The 14,439-nt window shown below is 38.4% G+C and overlaps 1 protein-coding gene across 1 annotated transcript in view; it reads right to left on the bottom strand.

Annotated features, from left to right (window-relative positions):
* SCEL (sciellin) overlaps positions 1-14,439 on the bottom strand; it is a 77,339-nt gene extending 62,900 nt beyond the window's left edge. The window contains exon 1 of the mRNA XM_080375845.1: positions 1-14,439. This exon is cut by the window's left edge and continues 19,031 nt beyond it. The gene's annotated coding sequence lies outside the window, so the exon portion shown is untranslated.

The following is a 14,439-nucleotide window of genomic DNA, read 5'->3' as shown; positions in this document are numbered from 1 at the left end:
GCACAAAATCTCTCCTCTTTTTTTCCTGCAGCACAATTGAGGTTTTGAATCTTCCAGATCCATTACTAAAATGTTACGGTTGTTATGAAGTGTGAAAGGTACTTTATAGCTTGAGATATATGGGGAAGGACTGTCCAGATGAATCCCCCTCAAAACGTCTAGGTGGTTTAGCTACCCTTTTCTATACTTGATCCTGAGCACACGCTTGCCTGTGAGAGTAGTGAATGCCTCCATTGACCATTGTGTGGCCCTTCTTATTCATATGTGTTCATTTGTCTTCAATTAACAACAGAACCCACACAAAAATTACATCCACAAGAGGGATTCTAACATTTAAACCAAATAACTGATACTCTTGTTTCTGAACAGATCATGCAGCAAAGACCGTATTAGATACCTGACAACCTTTAGTCTGGGAGCTAGTGCAAATACCTTTTTATAAAAGAAGTATTTAATCTCACTATATCCACTTGCTTATTTGTAGTGCCGATTCCCTGAAACCTGAGACCGATACCTATTTGCAGTTACCGATTCTAGAACATACTTACAATTTAGTGCAATTTGCAGTTTGAGCAGTAGGTGGAAATAGTGCAGTGAAAATAAGACCCATTATCAAATCTTCAGCACAACGAATGGAAAAGCTTTCTCCAGCACACGACTGAAATCCCAGAAGGCAGAAATGGCAGCTTGAATCTGCTTCATTTTATTGGGGGCCTCTATCATTCTCATTTCCTGCACATAAGAATAAGAGAAAATATTCTCCCTAGACTTCTTAAACTTGATTTTTAAAATTTTCTTTCCTTGCTGACGTGCTTTAAATTTAGGGATACATGTATTCAGTGTGCTCAGATGTATTTCTATTGATTGTTCTAGTATTTCAGTGGAAATTGGTACCCAAATTAGACAGGTAGCAATCTTTCCTCTACTGCTATTGCAGTTTTGCAAAATTTTACATTGAACACATGCTTAGACTGAGATGCTTTTGTCTGCTGCCATTTGCTTGTCATAGATTTTAAACAAATAAAATAGTGAAAATAGAAATTAATGATTTCCTATCGCTCACTGCATGCCTATGCAACAAGAAAAGCTCAGCTACAAAAGTCATGCTAATACTACTCCTTTGTATAACCCAGTTCTAGGAAACTATTACAATTCTAAAATTTTTCAGCTCAAGAAAGGGAGCCGATATGATATTTAGCTTTGGATGATAGCCATCTTTTAGATATTGTGTGGCTGAAAACTGGGCTACAGAAAAATCCATATGCAGAACACAACTGCAGCAAAAACCCACAGAAATAAGGAGGAATGATGCAGCACTTCACCAGAAACCACAAAGCAGAACTGAGAAGCACAACAGCAGTGCTGGTCCAAGTATGCATGGTCAAGGTGGGACATCCAGCACTCTCATCTTGCTTCCAAGAAATGATCAGTCTTAGTGCAAGACCATGCATTTAAAAGGATACAGTCCTGATTTATGCAGCCTCAAAAGACTGACCTAGTTGTCCCTCACCCCTTTCAGTACTGTCTGCAGAGCTTGAAAGATCTGGGTTAAGAAGCTGGTGTAGTACCAAGGGACATTTCAATTTTTATTTAGAGTTTATGACATGTTGTTTCATTTGCGATTGATACCCTGCTTGTCCCCAGAATGAATATATAACACACCATGAGGTTTCCTGCAATATTTTAACTTCTTCCAAATACTTCTAAATTTTTTAATTAAAGCATTGGTGATTACCAATAACTTGTTCTACTTCATTCTGCATGTTTACCCAATTTCTGTCTCTTTGCCCACCTTTTAACACAGTAACAGGGCAGATACCAGTATCACAGGCCAGTTTTACAAACTGAAGGGGATTTTGACTGCCTGAGGTGACTTAGTCAATTGGCTCAGATGCCAGAGCACATATTCATACTGGTGGAATGCAAGTCAAAATCCTAACTGAATTTGAAACCTGTTGAAGCTTGGGGAGTAACTAAGCCTATTGTTCCTGATCCAAGTAAATATAACTTTCTATCTACTGCATATTTCAATTCAACATGTTAGATTCAATGATTTTGAGTACAATTTCTAAACTCTGTAGGAACAAATGCTAAGCTAAAATCACAGAGCAAATACAAGGTATGTGCATAAGATCTGCTGTCTGCATTCCTGAAGAAAGTTTGTGTCTGATGGGTGCAGGGAAGGTTAGACAGAGTAAGAAATAAATGCAATTATAAAGTAAAATCTTCTGTTTTGGAAGGGTTTTGAGGCATTCAGTGTCATTTGCCATTGAATTAAACCTACCAGTGGGATACTGTATATTTCCTCAAAGCTTTTTGAAAATTTTTTTAAAAAAAAAAGTAAAAATCTGTAGAACAAGTAGTGCCTAACTTAGTTCTTTGTCCCTCACAAGATGGTCATCCCAATCCTTAACCTTAAGGCCATCTTTCAGAGGAGAAGAGCATGAAAATATTGCAATATAATAAAACAGTGCCAGTCATCCTTCACTTACGACTGAAAGGTAATGAACTACATAAAATACAGCAATTGTTAAATGCAGAATGGCAACACATCTTTAGAAAACTATGTTCTTACTTACATTCAGTATCATCTCTGCTTGAAACAGTGTCAGAAGATACTGGCATGTCTTTAATTTGTCCTATTATCCAACTCTGCTAAGTATGTTGAACTGGAATTTATGTCTGTGGGATTTTTTCGTACACTCTAGCTACACAACTAAACAATTTCCTGATGTCAGGTTAAAGAAGTCACATATTAGAGGTGAAATGAGAAGAGAAAAGAACTTTTCAGGACAATCAGAACCCAGATAACACTTGGCAGGAGTGCAGGGGAAATGCCACTTGTAAATTAAGCAGAGGTTATATGGAAAACACTGAGAGTCAAACACAAATGTTCTTTTTTTCTTTTTTTTTTTTTTTTTAGTTTCACAGGTAAGCTTATTGCTATAACATGGACTTACCAAATTTGGCACTGAAGAGTGTACCTTGGGAGAGCTTTCCAGATGCAAAAACTTCCACTGTTCATAAAGCCATTCATTTATTGACCACTGAAGAGAGGACTCCTAACGTGCCTCCACTTACTACTTCCTACAACTAAAATCCCTCTTCCACCAAGATTCAAATTTCAGGTTCTCTTCCACCAAGATTCAATTTCAGGTTAAAGCAGACTGAAAGTTTGCCTCTACTGTTATCTACTCTCGCTGTCTGGCAGTTGCAGTTGGTGACTGGAAGTGTTGCTAGGAGTGGTTTTGGCTTTGAATAGGATAGTTGTGAGTCAACACGTGGGATAAATCCAGACATGCTCGGCTTTCCTCCTGCTCTGTAAACAAAGTGATCTGATACAGAAATCTCACTTTGATGCTCTCTAGATGCATTAAATATACCTGCCTTTCTGACATGTAAAGAATGTTTTCACACTGAGCCCAACAGGCCTGTGACCCAGGTTGTTTTTTGAGGAAATCTAAATGGCAGCGACTTCCTCTCCTGCAAGATTAAGCGTGAGTGATAAGCATCAAGAGCAAGATCCTGGCTGCTCTAAAGCCAAGACCAAAATCCTGTCAATCTCAACAGAATAATGGCATTGCCCCAAGACATTGCAGACCACTTTGGAGGAGACTTCCCACAGACCCCATTTTCTTCCTCTCCATCATACTTGTCTGGCCACTTCTTCATATCTTTCCCCATCCTTTCTTCCAGCCAGTTTGCTCTACCTGACAACCCCTCATGACAAATTTCCCTGCCCTGTTTCCACTGTTTCCTCAAACAGGCTGCCTTTATATTCTTGTTTGTTTTGGTAAAGTTAAATTCCAGCTAGCAGCATAATCTGAAATCTTTAGATACTATAATTTTTTTCCAAGAGAATAGCTCTGTTGAAGCAAGAGTTCTTTAGAGCATGTCTTTGTGCTACACATCATGGGGATAGTAATTTTCTTTCCTGGGTTAATATCACACATTACAAGTCTTGGCAGTGTAGGACATCATCTGCAGACAGACTGGATGTTAAGCAGGTGACCAGCAGGATTCTGTATTCATTCACTGAAGCTACTAAATGCTACTGTAAAAATGGAATTGTGTATATAAAATGTTAAAGGGATATATACAGTAGGTGATCTGGAACTGTGCTTTTGTGACAGAGGACATCAGGAATTTGTGTTTCAAATGTATAAAGATAAGCAGGGTATAGATAGAAAATTATTTATACAGCCATATTCTTTGCATACTATCTAATCCTGCTATCTCCAATAAACTGAATTAACAAACATAAACACAGTTTTCAAAATGCTTGTTAAAAAAAATTCAAGGACAATGAAGACACGGAATTAAAGAAATAATAAGGCTGACTCCAATGAAGTCAGGATTTCTCCATGAGTGGTTCCATATATCACCTGCTTACCTACTAATGAATCTGCATTTTTTGTCCCTACAATATTGTAGAATTACAATCATGATAGAGAACACTTTGATCTTTAATCTGACAACCTGTAAATGCCATTGACATCCTGTAAAAACCATTGAACTGCTCTGAATTTTATATTAGAACGTATTTTTTCAGATAAAGTGGATTACATCATTTATCAGACAGTGCAGTATACATTCTGCATTATCACAGATAATAGAAAACTAGAGGTAGTGGAATGAAGCTGGGTTAATTAGCATTGATAACATACAGCTGTGGGCTGGCTTCAGGGGCGGTGTGTTGGCCGATGTAGATAAGGTGCAGGTGTGGCTGGTTCTGTTGAGAGGCAATGGAGAGAGAGCAGCTGAGGAAGAGAGAGAAGTAGTAGAGAGAAGAGTGAGAGTATGCCCTGGGTGAGGAGAGACTAGGAGAAAGCAGTAGAGGGACTGATGTGAAAAGTGTGTTGGTATGTGATGGTAAAGCTTGTTGCAGCTGGCTAGTTTGGAGAGTGCAGCAACAACTAGATCTTTCCAGAAATGCTGCATCTGTAACACAGTTATTTGCAGAATTTGTATGCAAGGCATAACAAAATTTGCTGATTACTCAAATTAGGCCATCAAGCTGGCAGGCCATAGAAGAATTCTCAAATGGTCCTCAGATCGTTTTGCACCATCCTTTAACACTGTAAAATTTATTTGCCATCGGATCTTTGAGTAAACGGCCATAAAGTAATCTCTCCCTTAGCTGTCAAAAAGTTTGACAGCCCTTGATTAAAATGTGAGCATCTTAGAATCAGAGCTGCTGCTTTTAAGATGCCTTTAGAAGTACAAGCCTTATGTAAAGCCAAAAGTAGTTTGTCTGTGTGATTTGCTTAGCTTTTGGATGTCGATCCTCATCTTCATAACTAAAAGATACTGAAAGTAATTTATGAACTTTGTATATACAGATGTACATATGTATGAACATACTAACTACTGGTGTTTCGGTCTCCACATCAAGTATCTTTTAGGTTGTTTAAACAGACTGTTGTACTGAGTGATATTATTATATAAGTGAGTCTTGGATATTGTAAATTATATTATACAACCATATTGCCAATACTCGGTGGACAGCATTGAAAATACCACTTATTAATATATTAGGTTGATACAATAATTTCCTATTAAACTAGTTCATAACTAACAATATCTTAGAATATTTGGCATACTTGATCATAAAATCATGCTGAATGATTAAGCAGCACTTTTAACAACATTTTAATAAGACAACTGTGTCTATTTAATGTCTATTACGGAGTGATTCTACAAAATGTATATGACCTGCAGGTCTGTGATTCTTGGACAGTAATTCAAGACATTAATTTTATAATGTGGGTCCTCTGTCACCCCATCAAAACCTTTGTTTCAGTGCCCCTTGAAAAACGACAGAAGTTCAAGAACATATCAAGGAACAGAGAGTTTAAAGCACACACAGTCACTAACAAGTATTATCATGCATTCAGAATAATTGTTACTAAAAAAAGCCAGCAGCCCTTTTTTTTTTTTTTTTTATTAAGCAACATTTTAATCTTAATTCAGAATAACTACAGTATATTAAGTCCCCCTCTGCAGTTTCTAACTGGAGATACTTTAAAATATGTTCCTTTCCAGCTGGAATGAAGGGAACTATTGAAGAACTGTTACCAACTGGTGTTTCCCCAAAGTACTGAGTACTGAGGAAATCGCAACAGACTTTTAGTTACAAGCAGGCACAACTTCTCTTCCATTGTATAAAACAACAAGCTAAAACCAAGTTGGATTTTGACTGATAACACATATTCTTATAGCTATATTTTAAACAGAAGCCCGTTTGTCACATGGAAAGTGAAATCTTGTTTTGCAAAGCACAATATACAGAAGCGTGTGACTTGTATCTTAAGAAAGCACTGTACTGTGTCTTCTATGAGTCTAAAGAAGACTAAACTCAAATTGTAGGCTTGCATACTGTATATAAATGGAAATAGACTGCTTTTGGTCTTGAATAAAGAAATCACAAAATCAAGTAGTCCATTACAATGCAGTATGGACATGTGGTGCTTCAATACATTAATAGAAAAAATGGAAAATTTGACTTCAGGAGTAGGATTGTTTCTTTCATAGAAGGTAGCCAGCAATAAATGCCTGCATCCATTCTTCAGAATTGAAATGACACATCCTAAACCTTTCCAAGCCAAAAAGGGCAAGTGCCAACCTTAAAGATGGCAAGAAATTGTTGTAACATCTGCTGTGAACAAAGCCAGCCCCAGTAGCTAAACCAGAAGGGAATACAACGTAATTACTTCCAGTGTTCTCAGGGACCTTGCTCATATTCATAACCATGAGAATTAAAGCTATGCATCACTCTTCTCATTAACTAAGCTGTTTCTTTCCACAGGTGCGATGTAAGAAGAAATAAAATTATGGAGGCATAAACTGTCTTCAGGAGGATTGTCAGCAGGTCACTTAGCTTCATCATGCAGAGTGGCTATATGTGAAAGCTGCTTATTCACAAAGTAGCAGGGAGAAATGTCTCCTTTCTTGTGTTGCTAGCGGAGAGCATGCAGGCTAGCAAACAAAGAAGTCAGCTGGTCACTTCAGCTTTGAGAACTGGTGATCTCACCCTCTGTTCCCACTATTATGGAGTGAAGAGCTGCTACAGTTTGACTGATTTGTTTTATTTTATTGCCTACTCTCCTGACATATGAGAGAAGTTAACGCCCAGCTCTTGGCCGCTTAAATTAATTTGGAATTATTGGACACAAGCCAGCTGATGATGACAGTGTTTGGGATTTTCTTCTCCCTATAGAAAAAAGAAAACAGCGCTGGACAGTTACATCAGAGCTTTTTAGCAAGGCATTAATAAATCATGTGAAGATTACTGATAATGAGGATTGCTCACAAGCAATACTTTAGACCTCAAGTTCCTGAAAAGAACCAGGTGCCTAAGAATATGTATTTCAATGATTTGTTGTGGACTGAGATGTTTACCTCCTCTGTACTGTTTGATGGTATGAAATGAATTAATCACTTATAGAGATACTATTAAAAAGTTATTGCCTGATTCAATGTTATGTTTGTATAAAAGTAGAACTAGTATGAATGGAATCTGCTTCGTTTTGAAAATTGTTATTTATGAACAGAGTACCTAGGTTTATTAATTTATCATTTAAAATTAATTTAAATTTACCCAGCAAGCGAAGAAAAATGATGGTAAAAAAAACAACAACTGGTTCTGACTGTCATGAAAAATAGCAACATTATTTTGAAGGTTGGACTGATTATCTACAGAACTGAGAAATGGATGCTGAAAAAAATCTGCATGCAGAAAATCTATATAAGGAATTTATGAGAAAACAAAAATGTGTAGAATGTCTGTTGGATAAACTATTTCAGAACTGTGTCACTTGATCTACCTTGTTATTTTGCACACTGGCAAACTGCTGAAAAAACATTTTATACAGTTGGCTCTCGTGATTCTTCCTTGCTTTGTGGTGCTACATCCAACCCTGGATGTTCTGCCACCCTGTTTTTCTATTGCTTTAAACAAAAGCTGCTGCTTTGATCATCTGTAGCATGTGCCAAGACACAAGACAGATGCTCCAATACTGCAGTTGTGCACCCTCAGAAGAAATCTTATCGTTACTGGAAAAAAATTATCTCTGCACTTGAGATTAAAGAAGGGATTTACTCTTCCTTTCTTTATTCTCCTGCTGCAGGCAAAGTGCAGCTACCTCTGTGAGTGGCCACATACTCATAATCAGGAGGGGAGATGTGTGATTAATGTAAAGGATTGGGCAAGAGAATATACAGATTTTTATTCCTATCTTCCATCGTTACCTGGACAAGTCCTGTAACTGGGAAATACATTACTTCCACTCTTTAGTGGAGCTGATGATGGCAAATCTCCATTCATGAATGAATGTAAACAGAAGATTTAGAAATGAAATGCAAATCCATGTTTCATCATTTACTGTTTTCAAGGGACATTCTCAAGTAACTTGCAGTCCTTCTTTAGAAATAAAACTTTATAAAGAAGAAGCTGTGAGGGTACACAGGAGTAACCTACCTGAACTTCTTCTCAGGAGGCAGTGCACATAGCAAGTGTCAAGCTACTGGGTGATGGCAGGGGAGGTGGAAAAGGGACTGAAGATTTTCCACTGTTTGCAGAACTGGGAAAATAAAGGCAATGTCACCTTCTTCCCAGTTGTCAGGAAGAAAGTCCCATTAGAGCTGTTACCATACTGCAAAATCTTCTCTCACTGCCAAGGGGTTTTCACAGGGCAACCTTACGCTAACGTGCCAGTCAATGCATCCTGATAGCATTTTGGGAGGGCTTTTTATCAGTGGGGATTTGTTTTTCATTTATTTATTTATTATTGATTCTCTTGCTAGCTTAAGACCAGGCACTGAATTACTCCCAAAAGGTAGCTCCCCACTGCTAAATAAATAGGGATAGGCTGTGGGTTGCTGCTCAGCATCTGCCACCGCCCATATTGCCCAACTTTTCCTCTCCACATGGATCCTCTGTGGACCACACCAACTAGGTGTATCCAAGGTAAATCTGAATCTGTTAGAGAAGCGACAAGCCACAGGCAGTGGGGACGTGAGTCAGACTGTGGCAGCTGACCATGAGGCTGGGAGTTGGCCCCTTGTCCTCTCCTTTTAGCAGTGTAAATGTAGCCAAGGGTTATGTGTCAAACTGTGCCCAAAGGTATTGTATTTAGCACAGGCTGGGCAGCACACTCTAACAGCAGCTTCATGATCAGCACCGGATTGCTTCAGCACAAGGGAAAACTTGGAAGACACTTGAGCTTTTGGGTTGCCCAAATGAAGTGCATTGCTATGGGATGAGTCAGTTGCTGAAAGCAGAGTCTTTATTGACAGTGAGAAGAGCACTGTGGGTTAGCCAGGTTTTAATAGAAGCTCTTCTCTTCTCTGGACACTTCCTATGATACTCCTGGGAAATGGTGGTTGAGGGACAAGAGGGAATTTTCATCTGGAGTACAAGTGGTGGGAGCTGTGAATGTGAAATGACATAACTAACAGATGGCATTAAAGCAAAGAGCTGTTTAGACCTATTGTGAAGCCGTGAGTACTATTTAAAGGGGGTTGGAGACACCATCATTTCATGGCATAGGTGAATAGCAGCTTGGCCTAGATGTCAACTTGCAAACAAAGGAAATCTTGTACAGACAGTTCTCAAGAATACAGAGTGTGCAATGAACTCCTCTACATGTAGAAGTAAAATATAGAACAACATGTATGTGTCAACACTGGTTGATGAATAAATGTACCACAACTTAAAAATGGGCTAAAATAGCCAGCTTAATTGAAAGACAGACTATGGAATGCATTCGCTTCTAAAATTCAGTGTATGATGGAGGGAAAGAAAGGAAAGGGAAGGCAAGGGAATGGGAGGGGAGGGGGGAGGAAGATGAAAAAAAGGGAGAGGGATGGTAGGAAGACTTCAGATTTTTCTTTACTTCCCTGTCAAACTCCATGACTAAATACATGTATTAGAGCTACACAGAAATTCTACAGAACAGCCTTCACAATTGACATAGTTTGGGCTTCTTTTTGTTTTTACAGGTTTTACTGTAGTAGGAATCTCTGCTCCATCTCCTTTCCATCCCCTCAAGAGTTTCTGACATAACCATCAGGGCTGTGTTAACAATTCATAATGACTCGGTCATGCTCTTCTGCCAGATCAAACCCAACTGTCCCAAACCAAGCATGAACTCTGGGGTTTCAGTGAGACATTTCAAGTATGTATTTCTGAAAATAAACTTTATCCCTTATTTCCTATGACCAGACAAGAAGAGTCACATCTTAAAGACAGTCTTGAAATATTTATAGAAAAACAAAAATAGTGATGATTATTGGTCAAAGTTATTCCCCTGTACAGTATTATCTAGGGATGAAAATTTAAATACAATCATAGATTTATACTGGAAATACACCCAGTATGCTAAGTTATATTTTTCTATAAGTGAAATGACTCCATCCAATGACCATGCATGCAATCTCACTCAAAATAAACAACAAAAGGAAGAATAAAACCATTCACTTTTTAATATGGCTTCATCATCCTTTCTTCTAAATCTCAGAGATATTTATGCTTAAACAAGAGTCAGTTACAGTTCATCATGTTGTTCCAGCTCTACATTTGCAGCAGTACAATGTCATTAGTCATTCCCAGAACCTTAGCCATTAGAGATTGAAGTGACCTTTTAATGTCATCACATCCTACCCCGATTCCTGCTATCCATGGCAACAGACTAGTGCCAAACAGACAGTTATGACTTCACTGCAAAATGTGGCAAAGGAGAAGCTGATCTCCAGCTGTAAGTGAAATTTCAGAAGCAGAAGCGTAACCTTTGCCATCCAAATGAAAGTTATTTGCATTTCATTTGCAAGTTGCTCAGCAGTCAAGGTTTTCTAACCACCCACCTCACTCTGATACCTAAATAAAAAATGGATTCTTTACCTTGGGCAGAGGAGGGAAAATTAAAATGGCCAGGTCATGGCAAAATTAGTGTTTGATCCAGGAACTTTCCAAACCAAGGACAGCTTTTTTGTAAAGCTGAGTGGACATGGTTTATCTGCCTTCCTTTACCCCTCACAGAGAGTGCAGGCCACTGGCTTGTGGGGGATGGGGGTGCAGACAGGCCTGTGTCCCTTCCATATAATATGGCCTCCAGCATGAACTGCTTCTCAGCTGTATCCCCCATCCCCCTGAAGGAACCACTCTGCTCCAGATCAGGCTGAAATAACATGTCTGCAATACAAGGAGCTGGAACCTGGGATCAACACAGAGGTTGACCAACATCCTGGTGTAAATGCACTTTTGGAGATAAGCAATTGGTTTCTATCTGGCTGGATGTATCTAGGTACGTGCATATCTGAAATGCATCACTGTGTAAAGATATTTCAGCTTGATTTAGACTAAATGCTACATAACAGTGTCAATGTAACACTACATTTACAGCAATTAGCCCTTCCTCAGAGGTAGGAATAATTAGTTTGGGCCATTGCCACGCTGATACAGATCTATTGCTTGTAGGACTTGAGCTAACATGTATAAAGGGCTACTTGCTGAACCGTACCTGCTCTCTCCAAGTGCATTCATTGCACTTCACTGAAACTTGCTTGTGAGTTTGCTTGGTATATACATATTATTGTAACATGATGAAAACAACAATCAACCCTGCTTTATTTGTGGTTAATGGAATTGCTACAGTAAATTTATTTCACTCCCAAGAAAAATTATACAGGAGTTTGAACTCCAAGTGTAATCACATTAAGATCATGTATCAAGAATTGAGATGTGTAACTCAATGTCATAGCTGAACCTCTGTCTCTAATAGGATTTAAAAGTTAATTCAGAAAGAGTTAAAAACCTCACAATTATTGCAGGGGTTTAAACTACTAAACCATCTAACTTGTGGTATAAACTCCCAAACTATTGCAAGCAGAAATCTGTGGTACTAGATCACCAGGAAAGAGCAAAGTGCTTAAAAATATGCTTAGACATAGACATGTATGAAAGGGAAATTATTTAGTAATAAAAAAGATTAATTTCCCACTGGCATTTCAGTAATTAAACAGAACAAGAGAGAATAATTCTTAGTTTTTGTCTTTATTCCGACCAATTCATATTGAAATAAAAGAGATACATTGACTTAGATAATTTCCCTTCAAAAGGACTAAACAGGACTGTGTAAGGACTTACTTAAGGAGTTGGCCCAGAGCTCTGTAAAATGCACTGCTGGGAAACTGAGCATCTGTGGTTTTATATTTCAGAGATGATGCAAGATTTTTCAACCTTTAAATTACAGCTTGTGCAAGCAATACTCTGTTACTTAACTCTAACAGATTTGCAGATGTGTCCATCTCCAAGGTAATGAGCATTGGATTTCTGTCACTCAAAAGGCTGAGATTCAAAATAAATCAAATAATGAATTAATCCTATCTCATTCTCTAAAAGCTTCTAATCACTACTTGAAGGGATTGTAGCAGAGGTAGTATAAGATTTTTATACAGATACTCTTTAAAGAGTTTACCGAAAAAAGGTAAGAATTACTCTGTTTTAGAAACAAAGACACGAGAGGGCTTTACTTGAACCAGTTATACAGGCAATCGCTGCCAAAGCTTAGTATAAAAATGGTCCAAGGCCTAGGCCTTGCTATTACTGTCCTCTCCCTCTGCCCGTACCCTTAAGAAATTCCATCCAGTATGAGAGGACAGGTGGACAGAAGGAAGGGAGGAAGGGATTAAAAAGAAGATTGGTTCTGAGAAGTTTTAATGTATTTTATGATGGGATTAATAGGTATTTTTCTTTGCCTATTGATCATAAGACTTATAAAAAGCTGCATATGTTTATGACTGATAATATCTCCAGTGATGCAAGCTAAAATAACTTCTTTCTCAGGAATAAAGGCTGAGTTCAATGAAAGGACATAACATTACATGTGTATGACCACTGGGAAACACCGACTGGCATTTTCCCTTTTGACCTGACACAACAGTGCTGCATTCCAATGGAAAACATTGCCAAGTTTCAGTTCAACATCAAAACAACATCTAGAAGATATTCTGTAGCAAACAAACAGAACTAAACTTGGAGCCAACAACATTTCTGAAAGTCTGTTTATTCTGTTGCCTCAAATCTGACAGGCCTATGATGAATTAGATGAACTACAATTAAAAGAAGTGTTTGGGGTGAACTAGAAACGCTTTGTTTTCCCTTTTCACACTAGGACTCAGCTGACTTACGTACCTCATCACAAGATGCAAGGATGTGACTCTGCCCTTCTTACTACATGACAAAAACTTTTTTTAAAAAGCCACGATAAAATTAGAAATAGAAATCTTGGAAGCTTAGTATTATACAAGCTATTCCTTAATACAGTAAAAAGATTTTTTCAGCTTGATGGTTTGGAGCTTTTGGCTGTTAGTTTACAGAAATAAATCACAAAGGAGAGTCGGGTTTGTGTGGGGCTGAGATAAACTGCTGCCTCAGCTCGCTTCAGGACCTCTTTGCATCAGGTTGGAAAGATAGGGCTGTTAAGCTGTTTTTTTCTGAAATTATTTTGTTTCTGAAATAATTTTTTTACTTGTAAAGACATAAGATTTTGCCAGATATTCAAATGTGTTAGTTGAAATTAATTTCTGAAAATGAACCTTTCTGCAGTACTGTTTTCCTTGCTATATAACATTTTTCAGACTCTCCTCCATAAAACTCTGACCCCTGAAAAATTTTTTATTTCCCAGAAAGGCCAGACAATGCAACCACTGTCTGTGAAAAAGAAGCTCCACTGTCTCCCTATACAGCAAAAAACAGACTCCTCTCCTTTTTCCACAGGGAAGACAAGGATACCAAAGAAGTACTTTCTGAGGGGTCACCACCTCACTTGTACTGCCACTGCCTGGGCTGGGAAGGGAAAGGTGAAGTTTCCCTACTTGGAAGTGCCTCACCAGCTCCAGAGGAGACTGAATCTGGAAGAAAATCCAGGAATACACTTAAAAAGCAATCCGCCTGGTTATGCCTATATTGGCAAACTGCCAGGCAGACCTTGACACTGATATTTTGCCATCTCTCCATTAAACAGCTAAAACAGGCCCCAGAAGAGCTTGAATTTAGCAAGATCGTTTATGACTTCAGCAGTATGAACAAGGCTAGTCGTGCCAGCTGGCCAGAGCATGGATCCTGGCACTGCTGAATTACCATGTATAGGGGTAGCCCTTGTGTCTCGTGTGTCGATGAGACAAAAGCTGTTATGCTTCCTGCTAGGAATGGGATGAAATTAGTATAACTCCTAATATTAATGACACTTATGGAAGGGACAAGAGACTTAGAGATGTGAAAAAACAGCTTATACCCTGTAGGTCAGTAAGGACCGATGTTAATTGGAATAGGGATGAAAGCAGGTGGAGTGAATGGATGTGCTGTTCTGAGGAGATGGTGATAACAGGTCCCCCAGCTAATTTTGGACATTTAAAAGTCAAAGGGTGGGTTTTATCCTA

The sequence above is a fragment of the Falco punctatus genome (genome assembly GCF_963210335.1).
Source record: "Falco punctatus genome assembly, chromosome: 2".
In the NCBI taxonomy this organism is placed as follows: Eukaryota; Metazoa; Chordata; class Aves; order Falconiformes; family Falconidae; genus Falco; species Falco punctatus.
This window is presented reverse-complemented; position numbering and strand designations above follow the sequence as displayed.